Consider the following 12,949-nt stretch of genomic DNA (forward strand, 5'->3'; position numbering starts at 1 on the left):
ATAAAACTATAATGAATATATTCATGTCTATGAAAGAATAAGAAATAAACGTTATCTATACTAATATTATAAAGAGGAAAGGTTTGTATGTACGTATGTATGGTTTTCACGCATAAACTACTGAACCGATTACAATAAAATTCAGCACACATATAGAGGGTAACTTGGATTAACACATAGGATAGGTTTTATCCCGGAAATCCCACGGGAACGGGAACTATGCGGGTTTTCCTTTGAAAACGCGGGCGAAGCCGCGGACGGAAATCTAGTTCATTAATAAAAATTCAAATGCGCTTCGCAAATCACGCAATGTACTTAAACAAGAAGGTATAATTGTGATAGATTTATATTCGCATTGGTTGTCCAAAGCCTTAACAATGAGCTAACGGACTGTGACGTCACGGGAGGATACAGTTTGAAACGGTAAGGTCATAAAACCATTCCTTTATTACACCCATTACTTACTTTTACGTTTGCGCAAAATTTATTTTCAGCGAAACGAGGTGTCTGCGCGTCGGCACACTTTGTGCGAATTTTTTGCACATTTTAAACTTTTTGTGTACAACGAGTTAATGTAACAATTAATAATAAGTTGTAGAAATTGCAATAGTTTTTTAGTAATTAGGGTAAAATATTTTTATTGTCTCGTTTGTTGTTGGAGAAATTTTTGCACAATTGTCGATTTTAACGGTCATAATGTTTGTTTGTAAACAGTTATTAGCGTTTGAAGCTTTTTTTTGACGTGTTTTATTAACGGTACAAGTAAATGTTTATTTTTTTATTATAAAGCAGAAATTATAGACCGTTTTATTGTATTATGTACCTATATTGTTTTTTTATATATTTTTTACGTTACTTTCATCGCAGTCGAGTCACATCCAGAAGGCTTTAGATTTTATCAATATCTACAGCGAGCTACTAACCTTACATATAAAAAGGGTTTATTTGAAGATCTTCTCTTATTACAAGTTTGTGATATTTTTATATTATCAATGAATTTACGAAGTTGTGATGAATATAGTCGCGTTTAGTACGTAAAGTCGTGTTATATATAAGTTTGAACTTACTCCCCTACGTACGTGAAATATGCATCTGAAAGTAACCTAAGTCTATACCTGTTAAGAAATAAAGAGGATGCATTTTACCTAATCATAATATTCATTACGTACAAGCTGCGCTCCGCGGTTTAACCCGCGTGGTTCCGCTCCTGTTGGTCTTAGCGTGATGATATAATATAGCCTTCCTCGATGAATGGGCTATCTAACACCGAAATAATTTTTCAAATCGGACCAGTAGTTCCTGAGATTAGGGCGTTCAAAGAAACAAACTCTTCTGCTTTATAATATTAGTATAGATAAAAAATACATCGTGTAGGTATATTATATACCAAGTAATGAGAAACGAATAATTTAGGTAGATATGTAAAATTAATAAACAATCAGTAAAGAACCTAGCTTTTATAAAATTCAATTACGAAACTATTCGCTCTATGTTACAAATAAGAATGAAATCCTTCTAATGAAAAAATAGCTTTCAAAACCGGTCTAGCATTTTCGGAGATTTTTTGTTACAAAGAAATATATTTCTTCTATAGGTAGAAAGGATAGAAATATAAATAAGCAAATACCTACATTTCATGCCATACTAGGAATAGCATTTTTAGTTATTTATGTATTAGGTAAGTACCTAGAGCAATATTTAGTCTGTATCAATTAAATGTTATAGCAGCATAGCACAAAATAAGAAACACAGTGTGAAGATTTTGATCAAGGTTCTTTTAACACAACTCTTAGAAATAAGATGAAATATTTCACATGATCTTAATATTTTTCAGTTAGTTTGTGTTTCCTATTTATTGCAATAATATGTCTACAAGGCACTTTTCTTTCCCGTTTCCAATAATCTTAATTTGTCGAATTCCACATTAAATATAATAATAATGAATCTAGGATACTTTTACGTTAGAAAATGAGTTTTAATTATATGCTTATATTATCTAAGTTTGCATATTGTATCGATAACAGTCGCATCGCTATTAACGATCATTGCAATCGTTTAACTTGAATCCCCTCTTCATATCGCACGTTAGAAGCGAGATAGAGCTACCCCGCCCGCCCAAGCGCGACAAGGACGGGTGTAAGCATAGATGTTGCGTTAGCCACGCCCACCGAAAGATCAAGCGAAGTCTACACCTCCAGAGGCATTCGTGCGCGCGCGCCGATCCAAACGCACGCGTCACGTATAAACTAAATATATGCCCAAAATACGCGATGTTACAGATATGTACTTAAGTGTGTGTTGTGTTAAGTGACTGATTGACTATATACTGTGGTACGGTCTGTGCTTTGACATTATTGTAACACTGTGTGAAGTGTATGTGGATTTTTTCGTACGCGATCACCAAAGATTAAGGTATGTTTTAATTGGCCTTAAAAGTTCAAAAATTGGCATGATAAATTGTGTTCTCATTTTTTAAATAAATTGACAAATATAAGCGATGATAAATTAAAATTTGGCTAATTTATGAGAATTATGCGCACGCGCAAATGATACTGAACCTTAATAAATTAACAAACTCATAATAAATTCGCTGAAAACCATACAAAAAAGTAAAGCTATTTCAAACAAAAACTTATATTTAATTTAAAAAAAATTTCTACGTTATCAAAAAATACTGAAATCAAAAAGTAAAAATTTAAATTATACACCTTCTATTAGGTATACCTACCTATTTAAGATTTAAAACACAATATTTACAAGTACTAAATCAACTAAAAACTAAACCAGTCCTAACTAAAACATTATTTATTATAAAACAAACAGAAAACAACACTACATAAAAAGTAAAAGGATTCAGAGATGGAAAACTGTATAACATTTCAATTTACAAACTCAAAATGAAACAGTAAACATGACCCATATTTTGCAACTTTCATGTTATTTGTGCAAATAAAAACACCGCTAATTTAACGTGACCACATACCGATATATTTCACGTATAAAATATTATGAAACTGCTGAAATAGCGTATCTGTGCTAATGAAAAAATCGTCAATTTTCATATCTATCTCTACTAATATTATAAAGCTGAATAGGTAGTTAGTTTGAACGCGCTAATCTCAGGAACTACTGGTCCGATTTGAAAAATTCTTTCGATGTTAGATAGCCCATTTATCGAAAAAGGCTATAGGCTATATTATATCATCACGCTAAGACAAACTGGAGCCGAGCAATGCGGGTGAAACCGCGAAGCGGAGCTAGTAAATAATAAAAATGAATCGCTAAATGTGTTGGTAAGCGCAAAACTCTACTCAACCGATTTCGTTAATTCTTTTTTTATAATATTCCTTGAAGAACGAGGATGGTTCTTATGGAGAGAAAACGTAAACATGCACCACGCGCGAAGCCGGGACGGACCGCTAGTTGCTAATAATATCATACGCGATCTATAGATAAATGCACCAAGTACATACATTAACAGTTATAGCATGAAATGTTTGAAGCAATTACAGTAATAATTAATACCTTATTATCCTTTTTCTTTAAACAATGTGAGATTTGGCAAAACCCATCCAAAGTGTGATTAGTCCGCTTGTGTACAAAAGACTTCAACGGGAGTCTCTACTCGGAACTTATAATAATGAAAATTAAACTCCTTCGGGAATTAACTATTTATTTTATGTTCTTGCTTATTCTGTTTCACCGTTAAATTATATTAATTGAAATCTGAATCGAATTATTGTTTAGTTTTAATTTAAATGAATAGATTATTTAGTAGATAAAGTAAATAAAGTCGCAATAAAAGGATATCAGAAATTTTAATTTAACATTTTAAAATTATTCAATTTAACTATATTTAGTTTAATATATATGTATTTATTTTGAAATATATAATCTTTAATAAATTCGGTAGCAAATAAGGTAATTTATCGAGACCGTGTTTAATGCGTCGTAACGTGAAACAAAAAATAACATGAGAAGACGCTTTTCATATGCAATAAATAGGTATATTTTATTAAATATTTTACAATATTTCTGCTTCTATAGCAAATTCTTATTTGAGTGTTTAATTTCATAAATAACTAAGTCAAAAACATGATATTGTAATAATCATCGTCCAAAAAATAAGTACCTACAACTAAAATACCTACTATCAGTATATATTTTAAAAAACTTATAATGATTAAAAATACATACTTAGAATCTTAAGTGTCCATAAACATTGCAAATATTTGTTAAAACTTAGATACCTACCCATAATAAATACAATAGGATTATAATACATACACCGTTTCTATTATATACGTATTAAAAAGCCTAATGGCTTAGTGGACAGCCTCTGTATTACGAATTCGAATCCGTAGATTAAATATATTTTAACGGTTAACAGATCATGCTATCTCTTTCCTAAAAGTTAACGCTAATCTAAAGTAATCCATAACTACATGGATTATAATAACAATTGATTATGTTCTAGTTAAACATCTTTAACTAGAACATCTTAAAATCATTATACCTACTTAAGATAAAATGAAACTCATCCTTTATTAAAAAAATGCTAGATTTAATACATAATCTACTTAGGAGGAGAATCCTTCTTCATAACTAGGATGAGGTATTAAACATGAAATACTTATTGGCTTAGACATCATTAAACATATAACAAACAAAATATTTAGGTTAAAACGTCCTTACACCGCGTGTATCACTCAAAAAATCGACAATAACCAAAGGACATGCATACATGACCTCCTTTATTACGTTCAATTGAACAATTGACCATTATGTTCATAATATTGTGAGTTTTTAATAACACAATGCAATAAAAGTATTGAATAATCGCGTGTGAAATAATCCCACGGACTAAAGAGCAAAAACTGTCTTTGGAGTCAGGCTTCTGGAATACAATGACGATTGTCTAAAACCTAGATAGGGTTCATTTTGATAATTGTTAGCTATTAGACTGTATTCGTACAACTTTAGTGAAATATATGCGATTTGCAGATATGGATTATTATTTTTTTTTTATTATTTTTTTATTAATGTACAATAGGGGAGCGCTTGGCCACAATCTCGCCTGATGGTAAGCTGAGATGTGGCCTAAGATGGAGCGCGCTTCCCTAAAAAATTAGACTCAGAACTGTTTCACTGATCGATTTTTTTATATGAAGTTCTCATCTATGTGCTGTCAAACCTAAGATATAGTTTTTAGTTATACCTAGGAATTAAATTGTTCACAAGATACGTTCCCTTTTGTAGGTAATTAATATTAAATAACTATAATATACCTACTCTAATAATACATATACCTGCCTATAATTGATTCCAAACACTTAGAAAACAATTAGTAGTAACTATTACTGTATCTCATAGTTGGCTTACTTGCTTTTTCTATAAACACAATCACAGAAGTAATTCACCATTAAATTATATTTAACAAATATTTTATCACCTGCACGTGCTATCGTGACCTAATTCTGCCCTTTATACACACGATACTAATATTTAAAGTCATAGGAATAAGAACCACATTCCCATAACGTAATTTGACCATAAAAAGGTTCTATGTTGACCTCAACGCGTGACACATTGACAACTTTAACAAAACACTCATTTTCGTTTAAGACCATCCATCATAGTCAACTTAAAGAGCCTAATTGTTTCGTGCCTTCAAATATCATTAGAGTCGTTAATATTTTTTATTATATAACTGATAATTTAGAAACGCAACATTTAGTTACAATTAGGATAACTAATTCTAAGAAAATATATGCTTTTGAAAGATTTATGAAGCATAATTTCTGAAATAAGCTTGTGCTGTGTTAATCTCATTAATTCTTATCTTTATAATAGTTGAAGCTATTAAAATGAAACCAAAACTTTTATAATAATTTTATTTAAACTATATTTCGTATAAATAGGTTTTTCTTTTGTGAAAAACCGCAACATTGAGGTTTAAACTGGCAAAAGTATCATTAACTTGAAGTAATTATATTTGTGTCGTTTATATAATAACATATTGATCATACTGCATACCACACTGCATACAGTAACCTTACGTACAAATTACTTTGAGTTATAATTACAAATTTAAGGTTATATTAAAATTGGGTTGTTTTTGTTCTAGTTACAAAATCAAATTATAAATAGAATATTACATAATATATGATAAATTGATAAGATAAAATCATTACTTGATTTTCGCGAAATTTTCGTACTAACTTACTAGAATGACTAATTCCAAACAGAATAAGCGATAAGAATTAATAAAAACAAAAAAAGAATCACCTAAATCGGTTCAGAAACCTCAGAGTAATCGGTGTACATACATTAAAAAAAATATACCGGCTGAATTGATAACCTCCTCCTTTATGAAGTCGGTTAAAAACAAAACCGTTCTATATAAAACACGAATCATCTTTCATTCGTATACTAGATTCCTTTTAACTAAAGAAAATAACCTAATAGGAGTCGTACTGTGTTCATAATGCTAAGGTATTTTCCGCCAACGGTGTAAAAAGCAATCATTAACCACACGAACAAAAAACATGTCGATCACTGTCTCGATATAGTATATTTAATCGATCTAGTTTATTCAACGAACTACGCCATCTATGGAGAATAAAAATCATTAATTAAGAACCTATAATGTGACTCATGTCAGAAATAATCTATATATCCAATTTAAATATAAATCGGACAAACACGGACATTCAAATAGCTAGTAAAATTCTTAATTATCATTCTAATTAAGTATTATCCTACGAATGTTTGTGAGGATGTGTGTGTGTTTGTTACTCTTTCACGCAAATACTACTGAACCGATTACAATGAAATTAAGCACACATATAGAGGGTAACTTGGATTAACTTGTGGATTAAATTCTGCGCTTTTATTTCTATCCTTTCTTATATTACTTTTTTAAAGTTTCATCAACGCTAACTTTTAAAAATAAAATTAAAGTAATATTTACGTTTACTCAGCATTTTTTTCTGTATCACGGATGCTAAGGATTACGTTTTAATAACTATAATAATTATAAGTACATTTTTTGCTCTGACATTTGAACATTTAGAATGAAGTAATAAATAGTTTCATGGTAACTTCACCAAAATTAATTTATCTTACGATTACTCAATTTAAGCCACTTGAATGCAGTATAAGTAATTTATAAAATATGACAAAAAATGCCCCTCATCTTTATGTACTACCTATATTATTCAAGGACAGATTTTTTTATGTAGTAAATTGTCATAGGTACCAAGGTACATAAATGCAACATCATGAACTTGTAGGTACCAATTAATGGACATCGAAATTTTTTAATATCTCTAAATCATATGCAAGAATAATTTCTGAGATCTTATTATGATGATTTATTATTTTAAAGACATCTATTAAAATTTTAGAAAAACCTAATTGAAATGCCTCATTTCATATAGTTTCTGTTTCATTTTAAGTGAATTTAACTAACATTCATTTATCTTCAAAATAACGACCAACACAGTCTACCTAGTAGATATTATTATTATTATTATGAAAAAAAGGCTTATTTTCAAGTTATCCAATAATATCCAACGTCTAACTCACTCCAGTTCTCACGGGTAATGCTCTGAACATCATAATCATGTACCGTTCACACTCGATTCGTTTTACTTGCTCGGGAAAATATAGATATTAAATACATTTGCTCTTGAAATCGGTTTGAAATTATAAATTTATAATACCATAAAACCAAAATATCAATTTCGATTTGAAATTGTTTCTCATTAATGTGGTAGTTAATCCTAATACTATTATAAAGGCGAAAGTTTGTATGTATGGATGTTTGTTACTCTTTCACGCAAATACTACTGAACCAATTACAATGAAATTAAGCACACGTATAGAGGGTAACTTGGATTAACACATAGGATAGGTTTTATCCCGGAAATCCCACGGGAACGGGTTTTTCTTTGAAAAAGCGGGCGAAGCCTCGGTCGGAAAGATAGTAGGTTATATAAATAAGTGTAATAGGTATATAGAAATAAGTGTTAATATTGGAATGATTTAAGAAAAGCATTTTAAGAATAAATTAAGATTTATCGAGTATGTAGCTAACCTGACAAAGGTTATTTTGCCAGGACACTCGTAACTCTAAGTCAAAGTTCTCTCAAACTCTAAGTTTGTAAAATATAGTTAACAAAATATTCGCCAACTTACTAAAAATACGCAAAAAATCGATCACGTCTCGTTATTTTCAAACAAATGTATATTATATCCAACTCTATGTTTATAAATTAGTTATAAATAACCCATAGTAAGCAAAAATTAATATACCTGCCTACTTTAAACTATAGTTATCGTAGATACAAATAATAAATTAAAATACTATTTTTGAAGCGATTTAGGAAATATTCACATAATTATCTTTTGAACAAAACACGTGCGGCTTGAAAAGAAAGAATATATTATCTTTATCTTATTTATGAGCATATTAATCTCATTAATCGATTATCAAACACGTCACTAGAATATTTTTAACTGTTAATTCTTAATTATTAATATATATATAAATCTCGTGTCACAATGTTTGTCCTCAATGGACTCCTAAACCACTTAACCGATTATAATAAAATTCGCACACCATGTGCAGTTCGATCCAACTTGAGAGATAGGATAGTTTAAACATGTAGGTACCACGGGCGAAGCCGGGGCGGACCACTAGTACAATTATGATTATAAACATTCATACAATAACTTACTTTACAATTTTGATATACTTGCGACGTCTTTTCTAGGATGATAATTTTATTATTGAAAAGTATATATATTATACATAAAAAATCATTTATGACCGTATGTAAAAATATTCGTTGGAACATTTAAAAGAACAAAAACCAGCACTTCCTGACCAAGTCATATAATAAATTTTAAAATGACGCCTCAAAATTTGATAATCTATTATTAATTTTCGATATAAATAGTGATTTAGATGCACACGAGGTATTTTGAATCCATTATGTATTTATACTTATGTAAACATATTTTTAAATTTTTGTTTGAAAATTATACAAATAAAGGTATTTTATCAACCAATTTACAATCAAAGGTTACTTTGATAAACATAAATTATGAAACATACAAAATCATAATTTAATGATGGTTTTTGAATTTTTATAAAATGGTAATGCATCATTTCAAAAGTCATATTTCACATTAATTTTAATTTATAATATTACTAAGGCAGATCTTACCTAATATTATATAAATTAGATTCGTAACTACCTGCTACTGTTAAAATTACAATAACTTTTCAAATTATATTCAATGTATTAAACTAGATAAAATGAAGAGATAGGCTATATTACAGATAATATATCTGTCTAATCTTTCAATTGTGATCTTTAAATTAAACAGTTACTTAAAATAAAGAGTTCTTTAAAATATACTAGATTTCCGCCCGCGGCTTCGCCCGCGTTTGCAAAGGAAAACCCGCATAGTACCCGTTCCCGTGGGATTTCCGGGATACAAACTATCCTATGTGTTAATCCAAGTTACCCTCTATATGTGTGCTAAATTTCATTTTAATCGGTTCAGTAGTTTTTACGTGAAAGAGTAACAAACATCCATACATCCATACAAACTTTCGCCTTTATAATATATATTAGATATTAGATTTACCACAGATATTTACAGATGATGTATCTATTCTTAAAATTGTGATATATTTAAAATATCATACATACATTTATTTACCCGTTTTACCGTGCATCCAGAACACAGAACCTTAAATTGTTCCGGGTTGTTAGAAATGTAACGTATCAAAGACTACAACTTCATTCGGATTCGATCGTGAGCGCTGTTGAGGTTACATTGGCTATTCGGCCTATGTATCGATGGTTTAGGCCTTTCTAGCAGGGCGACTAATGCGGCAAAATTTCATTTGAACCAAATAGTTTACTGTTGCGACTCATAAATTAAAAAAAATAAAATAAAATAAAGACTCATTCTTACTTAATTATATATACAAAGTCTCTTACTTTTAAATAAGGTGACAATATACAAAATAAGTGATTTATGAGAGGCTTATAAAAAGTAGAAGCCTTCGCGTTCATTGCTCTATCTCTTTATAAAATGACGTAACTAAAAACTACATTTGTATTTTCTACCTTACGCTATTTAATCAAATTAATATGTGACTATCTATAGTTTTTGTTGTGTCCTATGCTTCCTTATTCACCTTGCTGCGATTTTGCGATTATTCCGTCGCGTCGCAGCGCCGTACATGGCCTTATCTTGTAGAGAGACGACATTCTTGTTTACGACGCGAAAGCACTTACATTTTATTGGGTTTTCGTGATGTCTCCAATCCATAACCGTCGTTTATCAAACTATAGACGTTTAGTTTACCAAATTCGTAAACAATTTCAGTGTATGAATAATTTTATAGACTTGAAATGCTCGAATTCGATTCATATATCAATTTTAAACCTTGACCAATTCTGATTTTAATGAAAAACGTTTGACCTCATAAATATATTATTATATACATTTTAAGAAGGTAATCCGTTAGTACAGTAATTAATCTATTTATTTTGATGTACCTACATTCACACAATTCACATTCATTCAATTTGTAACCTCGTGTTTTTTTTTCTATAGCTTTTTAGGAAGGAAGATATCCAGAACTAAAAAATAATTAGCAATGCTTGTTATAATTACAATCGAATGGTGCTTTTGGACATTATTATAAAAATATTATAGTAAATATGTATCTATTATATTGTAGACACATCAAATAGATAATAAATCATATAACAATAAAACAATCAATTTGTATTTACCGTTTGAAAGTATTAAATATAAATGAATATCATTACATAACGGATTGAAAAATTAATTATTTTCACTCACTTATATTAAGTAGCTGGCAATCATTCATTATGGGATCATTTAACTGCTATTAATTTTAATTAACTTGGACCTTATAATTGTTGTGTGGTACAAGTTATAAGTAGGAGCGTCGCTGAAATAGAGATCGATTTTGAAGTGAAACTTCGTTATCGGGGTTGGAAAAAAATTTAAGTATAGTGTAACATTTTTTCGTTACGCGTGACATTTTTCCGTTACGCGCCATCTTTTTCCATACCACGCGTGATTCGACGTATTTCTGTAAAGCTGCATACATAGTAAATTATTTTTTGAAAAATAAGGCCATAAAGAAGTTTCACTTCTTACGTGTGTACAGTGTACACTAGTACACGCACACATTTTTTTTTCTTGGAGATCATAGACTCAGGTTAAAAGTAAGGGTTTTTTTTCTTGTAGAGAAATCGGGAAGATGTCTATATAAGATTAATATCATTATTGATTTAGTTGACATTTTTCTGATGAGCAGCTACATATTAATACCATATTTTCAATCATATTGTAAAACTACAATTAAAAAGCAGATGTTATTAAGTTTTTCAAGGAGCTACATTTAGAGATTCAAGAATTAAAAACATACACAAATATCAACTTAGCAACATGTAACATAAAGATCTCCAACCAAAAGCTCAACACTCAGAGCGCACCTACGATGATTTCTATCAATCGGTTCGCATGACCCCTTACAACACACGATCTCTAATTACAAGCCACGACAACTTACTATTACCGTTGGCGAAATTACAACACGAACTAAAACATCCCAAAAACATTTAATCTCATATTTCATGAACAAAAAAAGCAAGTACTGATATTTAATTTGTCAATGTTGCGATGACAGGTCGTTATTACGCGCCTTTATATTACGTGCCTTTTTTACGTGCCTTTTTTGAGAAATCCTCTTCGAGTGGTGTAACGGAGCCGATTTAAATGTCAAGTAAGCACAGTTCGGAGAAGTCATGTTGGTTTTGAGCGCATAATAATCGAAATTACAATGCATTTTGTTACACGATATGTGTACAATGCAATTGTGAGGATATTGGAGTGACATTGTAGCGTAAATATTTTGAAAGTTATGTTTACGATAGCTTCTAGCACGTGTTTGCTCGTGCTTGCCTCGCGTGACAGTGGTTACTTAAATACTAGAATCTCCAAAACTAAAATTTAGATTTTGTGGCAAAAAGTATTATATATTCTTCTCCAGTGAGTGGATTTAGCTTTTTCCAATTTTTCTCAGTAGAAATTATATTACGACTATATCATCATTGATAATTTTGCGAATCCAAATATTAAGTGCATCCGATGAATTAAATACGCAGGTTTAATACTCTAAGCGGTCACTTTCTACATTATAATTTATATTTTAATTAAACACAGATAGAATAATAGCCGTGGGTCATAAAATTATTGCCTTTTAACTTAAAGCGGCGCCGTTAAGTCTATGCAGACAAATTATTTACAATGCGCGATAAAATTTTAATTACATGTATCGGATCGAATATAAAATGCAGTGATTTTTTAAAATACGAGCTACGTTCTACTATCAACTTCCGATAGGCATAATTAGTATATTTAATTTGGCTATCTTTTAATAACGGTGACATAATAAATCTTCAACATAATTTAACTATAGTTTAATATGAAGATAGATCGCTTATTTAGACTTAATTACGAACAACAAAAACTTTTATTAGTGTTAAATACATTAAAATATAATTAATTTTAAACTTTGAAATATATTTCTCTTATACGATTTAAAATATACCAAAAATATAAGCAAACAATGCACGCACGCGTTTACACTGTACCACCAAAATATCGTGTCGTAAACGTTTTATCGCATGTAAAAGTCCCCACACGTAATAAGTAGCCATAACTCGGGTGACATTTGCTATAGAATTTTGATTTTACGACCGCCGTGTCGTTCATTCCGTGATTGATTTTCACAAATAACACCTGAACACATTGTACTGTCAATCTTTTAAGATTATGCTTATGTTCTGAGTGATTTCTATTTTGTGTATCCGTTTATTGATTG

General features: G+C 30.1%; 1 protein-coding gene across 1 annotated transcript in view; it reads left to right on the forward strand.

Moving 5' to 3' along the window:
* The first annotated feature begins 2,219 nt into the window (after positions 1 to 2,219).
* Positions 2,220 to 12,949, forward strand: part of LOC149904242 (uncharacterized) — a 54,741-nt gene continuing 44,011 nt past the window's right edge. The window contains exon 1 of the mRNA XM_090107840.1: positions 2,220 to 2,412. The gene's annotated coding sequence lies outside the window, so the exon portion shown is untranslated. The remainder of the gene's footprint in view (positions 2,413 to 12,949) is intronic.

The sequence above is a fragment of the Colias eurytheme genome, chromosome 12 (genome assembly GCF_061535395.1).
Source record: "Colias eurytheme isolate Ceu_HAF_F1 chromosome 12, ilColEury1 Martin Lab GWU primary, whole genome shotgun sequence".
NCBI lineage: Eukaryota > Metazoa > Arthropoda > Insecta > Lepidoptera > Pieridae > Colias > Colias eurytheme.